The sequence below is a fragment of the Nicotiana sylvestris genome, chromosome 5 (assembly GCF_000393655.2).
Source record: "Nicotiana sylvestris chromosome 5, ASM39365v2, whole genome shotgun sequence".
Taxonomy (NCBI): Eukaryota; Viridiplantae; Streptophyta; class Magnoliopsida; order Solanales; family Solanaceae; genus Nicotiana; species Nicotiana sylvestris.
In genome coordinates, this window is record NC_091061.1 from 21,290,612 (window position 1) to 21,296,611 (window position 6,000).

Here is a 6,000-nt window from a genome sequence, read left to right on the forward strand (position 1 = left end):
ATATGTTTATCTATTTAGTACTCTATTGGAAATAAGCTTCCTGAAGAAGCTTATCACTTCGGTACCTGGTTATGGATAAATATTAACACAGGTAGAAGATTATTCATACCGGGTATAATAAGCTTTTCTTTTCGATACTCTATTATGGATAAATATTATCCCCGGTAGAAGATTATACATACCGGGTACAATGAGCTTATCCTTTCTGTACTCCGTTATGGATAATCATTACCCCTAGTAGAAGATTATCTATACTGGGTACAATGAGCTTATCCATTCAGTACTCCGTTATGAATAAACATTGCTCTCAGTAGAAGATTATTCATATCTGGTATAATAGCAGCTTGCAGTAGCAGCTTACACAGCAGCTTCCTTTCTTCTATAAATAGAATAGATTTCAGCTCATTATGAACATCAGTTTGAATTCAAATAATATATCAGTTTCTCTCTATACTTGTCTTTACTTTACAGTCTTTATTTTATAATACGTTATCAGCCCGAGACTTTGCCATCTCGAGCAAATATTTTGAAAGTATCTGAGGTAAGAACTTTCTTTTCCTAAATAATGTCAAATCTTTCTAAACTTGAATTTGTAGCCCTGGATATATCGGGCAAAAGCTACATGTCTTGGGTGCTTGATGCTGAAATTCATCTTGATGCGATGGGTCTGGCAGACACCATCAAAGACAAAAATCAGGCATCAAACCAAGACCGTGCCAAAGCAATGATATTCCTACGCCATCACCTTGATGAGGGCCTGAAAATGGAATATCTTACTGTTAAAGATCCAGTCATACTGTGGAATAATTTGAAAGATAGATATGACCACCTGAAGATGGTCGTTCTTCCACAGGCACGATATGATTGGACTCATCTAAGGCTACAAGATTTTAAATCTATCAGTGAGTATAATTCTGCTATGTTCAGAATTATTTCCCAATTGAAGTTATGTGGTGATAATATTACTGATCATGATATGTTGGAGAAAACTTTCACCACTTTTCATGCCTCGAATATGCTCCTGCAGCAGCAATATCGAGAGATGGGATTTAAAAAGTATTCTGAACTTATCTCACATCTTCTTATAGCAGAGCAACATAATGGGCTATTAATGAAAAATCATGAAAGCCGACCTATTGGTTCTTGTCCATTCCCTGAAGTGAATGAGACGAACTTCCACCAAGCTAAACGTGGAAGAGGTCGTGGCCCCAGTCGTGGTCATGGCCGTGGTCGGGGAAGAAACCCCAATCATGGTAATAATAATGCACCAAAGAAGCCTCCTCACCACCAGCAGTGGAAAAGGAAGGAACAAAAGCATGAAGCGGTGCAAGCGCCAAATGCAGAAAATGCATGCTATAGATGTGGAGGAAAAGGGCACTGGTCACGTACTTGTCGTACGCCAAAGCACCTGGTTGAGCTTTATCAAGCCTCCCTGAAGAAGACAGAGAAAAATGCTGAAGCAAATTTTATTTCTGAAGATAATTTAGACTTCATGCATTTGGATGTAGCTGATTACTTTGCACTCCCAGAAGGAGAAACAAGTCATGTAATCGGTAGTGAATCTGTAGAAATGTAAATATTTTAATTTTTGTTGTTTGTAATAGATAGTATGGTTATGTAATTGTTGTACATAAATAAAAGTTATGCTTTGATAATGATGTTTACTATAATATATTTTATTTATGTTATTTTGAAGAATATGGATAACCCTCAAATTATGTTTGGATCAAAGACAAATCATGAAGATATTTGTGTTATTGATAGTGGAACAACTCATGCCATATTCAACGATCAGAAATACTTTTCTTATTTGCATAAGGAAAAAGCAAATGTTTCAACAATTTCTGGTAATATAAGTTTGATTGAAGGCTCCGGAAGAGCCATAATATTTCTGTCTAAGGGAACAAAACTTATTATAGACAATGCATTGTTCTCCTCCAAGTCCCGAAGAAACTTGTTGAGTTTTATAGATATCCGCCGAAATGGGTATCATGTAGAGACAATAGATGAAATGAACAGGGAATATCTTTGTATTACAAAGAATATTTCTGGCCAGAAATGCATTGTAGAAAAGTTACCAACTTTATCTTCTGGCTTATACTATTCAAAAATTAGTACAATTGAAGCACACTCTATCGTAAACCAGAAGTTTACGGATTCAAATACTTTTGTGCTTTGGCATGGCCGTTTGGGCCATCCCGGATCAATAATGATGAGACGAATTACTGAAAATTCGAGTGGGCATCCATTAAAGAACTTGAAGATTCTTACAAATGACGAATTTTCTTGTGATGCTTGTTATCAAGGAAAAATGATCACTAGACCATCACCAATGAAGGTTGGCATTGAATCCCCTACCTTTTTAGAGCGTATACATGGGGATATATGTGGACCTATTCATCCACCAAGTGGGTTGTTTAGATATTTTATGGTCCTAATATATGCATCTTCAAGATGGTCTCATGTGTGTCTACTATCATCTCGTAACCTGGCGTTTGCAACGCTATTAGCCCAAATAATTCGATTAAGGGCACAATTCCCAAATTATCCTATAAAGGCTATTCACCTTGATAATGCTGGAGAATTCTTATCTCAAGCTTTTGATGATTATTGTCTATCAGTTGGGATAAAAGTTAAACATTCTGTAGCTTATGTTCATACTCAAAATGGCCTTGCAGAGTCATTTATTAAACGCCTGCAATTTATAGCAAGACCACTACTTATGAAAATAACATTGGTCACTACTGTTCGGGGTCATGCTATCTTGTATGCAGCATCACTTATCCGTCTCAGACCAACACATTATAATAAATATTCTCCGTCACAATTAGTTTTTGGTTATGAACCAAATATTGCCCATCTACGAATTTTCGGATGTGCTGTATATGTGCCAGTAACACCACCACAGCACAGTAAGATAGGACCACATAGAATGATAGGAATATATGTTGGATTTGAATCACCCTCTTTCGCTATCTTAAACCATTGACAGGAGATTTATTTACTGCTCGATTTGCAGATTGTCGGTTTGATGAAACAAATTTCCCACAATTAGGGGGAGAGAAAAAGGAAATCAAAAGAGAAATTGTGTGGAAAGTTTCATCATTATCTCACTTTGATCCCCGTACCCCTATATGTAATCAGGAGGTCCAGAAGATCATCCATTTACAGAATATAGCAAATCAAATGCCAGACGCATTTACTGATTTGAAAAGGATAACTAAGTCACATATCCCAGCAGAGAATGTGCCTATCCGAATTGATGTCCCAGTAGGACCATCTACTAGCATGAGAGCTAGTGAACCTAAAGCACGCCTGAAGCGTGGTAGGCCTTTGGGTTCTAAGGATCGAAATCCTCGAAAAAGAAAATCGACAAATGATCAAAACGATACTATGAAGGGATCCCCTGAAGAGACCCAAAATCTGATTAGTTCTGAGATTCCTGAAGAAATCAATGAACCTGAAGCTCATGTGAGTGAGGAACTTTTAATAAGTTCGAACGGTGATGGGATTAATTTAAATCGATTTGAAATAGTGGTGGATAATATTTTTGCATATAATGTTGCACTTAATATTATGCAAGATAGTGAGGATCTTGAACCTCGATCTGTCGAAGAATGTCGACAAAGATCTGATTGGCCAAAATGGCAAGAGGCAATTCAATCGGAATTGAAGTCACTTGCTAAAAGAGAGGTCTTTGGACCAGTAGTCCAAACACCTGCTGGTATAAAACCAGTTGGTCATAAATGGGTTTTTGTGCGAAAAAGGAATGATAAAAATGAAGTTGAAAGATACAAAGCTCGCCTTGTTGCACAAGGATTCTCACAACGACCTGGAGTCGATTTTGATGAAACATATTCACCTGTTATGGATGCCATAACATTTCGATATCTCATCAGTTTAGCACTACATGAAAAGCTTGAAATACATCTAATGGATGTAGTTACAGCTTATCTGTACGGTTCACTTGATAATGAAATTTATATGAAAATCCCTGAAGGATTTAAAATGCCTGAAGCAAAATCTCAGGAAATGTATTCAATCAGATTACAAAGATCTTTGTACGGTTTAAAGCAATCTGGGCGCATGTGGTATAATCGCCTTAGTGAATATTTGCTGAAAGAAGGTTACATAAATGATGTTATTTGTCCATGTATTTTTATAAAGAAAATGGCATCAGAATTTGTTATACTTGTTGTTTATGTTGATGACATAAATCTTGTTGGAACTCCAGAAGAGCTCCAAAAGACAATTGAATATCTTAAGAAAGAATTTGAGATGAAAGATCTTGGAAAGACAAAACTTTGTCTTGGTCTGCAAATTGAACATTTAGCAGACGGGATCTTTGTCCATCAATTTGCCTATGCAGAAAGGATCTTAAAACGCTTTTACATGGACAAAGCGCACCCATTGAGTACACCAATGGTTGTTCGATCACTTGAAGTGAATAAGGATTTGTTTCGACATCCAGAAGAGGACGAGGAACTCCTTGGTCCCGAAGTACCTTATCTCAGTGCAATTGGTGCACTAATGTATTTTGCTAATGCTACAAGGCCTGACATAGCATTTTCTGTTAATTTACTAGTAAGATATAATTCTTCTCCTACACGGAGACATTGGAACGAGATTAAGCATATATTGCGATATTTAAAGAGAACTCTTGATATGGGTTTGTTTTATGCTAACAAAGATAGTGCAGATCTTGTTGGTTATGCAGATGCAAGTTATTTATCTGATCCTCATAAAGCTCGATCACAAACCGGGTACGTATTTACATATGGAGGTACTGTCATATCATGGCGCTCCACAAAGCAATCTATTGTTGCTACTTCTTCAAATCACGCTGAGATAATAGCTATTCAAGAAGCAAGTAGGGAATGCATATGGTTGAGATCAATCATTCATTTTATTCGAGAAAAATGTGGTTTGGAATGTGAGAAAAGACCCATAATTTTATACGAAGACAATACTGCATGCATAGCCCAATTGAAGGGAGGATTTATAAAAGGAGATATAACGAAGTACATTTCACCAAAATTATTCTACACACACGATCTTCAGAAAAGTGTTGACATTGATGTGCAACAAATCCGTTCAAGTGATAATCCAGCAGATTTATTCACTAAATCTTTGTCAACTTCAACTTTTGAGAAGATGGTATACAAGATTAGAATGCGGAGACTCAAATATTTAAAATAAGGTTTTCATCAGGGGGAGTAAAATACACGATGCACTTTTTTTTTTCCTTACTAAGGTTTTTTCCTATGAGGTTTTCCTTATAAGGTTTTTAATGAGGCACATAGCAATGCGTATTACTAAATATGTGTACTCTTTTTCCTTCACTAGGATTTTTTCCCTTATGGTTTTTCCTAGTAAGGTTTTAATGAAGCACATTATCTTTTAATGAACATCTAAGGGGGAGTGTTATAAATATATTATATTATGGATGTTCATTTAGTACTCCATTGTAAATAAGCTTCCTGAAGAAGCTTATCACTTCAATACCCGATTATGGATAAACATTATCCCCGGTAGAAGATTATCCATAACGGGTATAATAAACTTATCCTTTCGATACTCCGTTATGGATAAATATTATCCCCGGTAGAAGATTATCCATACCGGGTACAATGAGCTTATCCTTTTAGTACTCCGTTATGGATAATCATTACCCCTAGTAAAAGATTTTCTATACTCGGTACAATGAGCTTATCCATTCAGTACTCCGTAATGGATAAACATTGCTCTCAGTAGAAGATTATTCATATCTGGTATAATAGCAACTTACACAATAGCTTGTAGTAGCAGCTTACACAGCAGCTTGCAGTAGCAGCTTGCAGTAGCAGCTTATACAACAACTTCCTTTCTTCTATAAATAAAAGAGATTTCAGTTCATTAAGTACCTCAATTTGAATTCAAATAATATATCAGTTTCTCTCTATACTTGTCTTTACTTTAGAGTCTTTATTTTATAATACATTAACGGTTCTTGTAATAAGC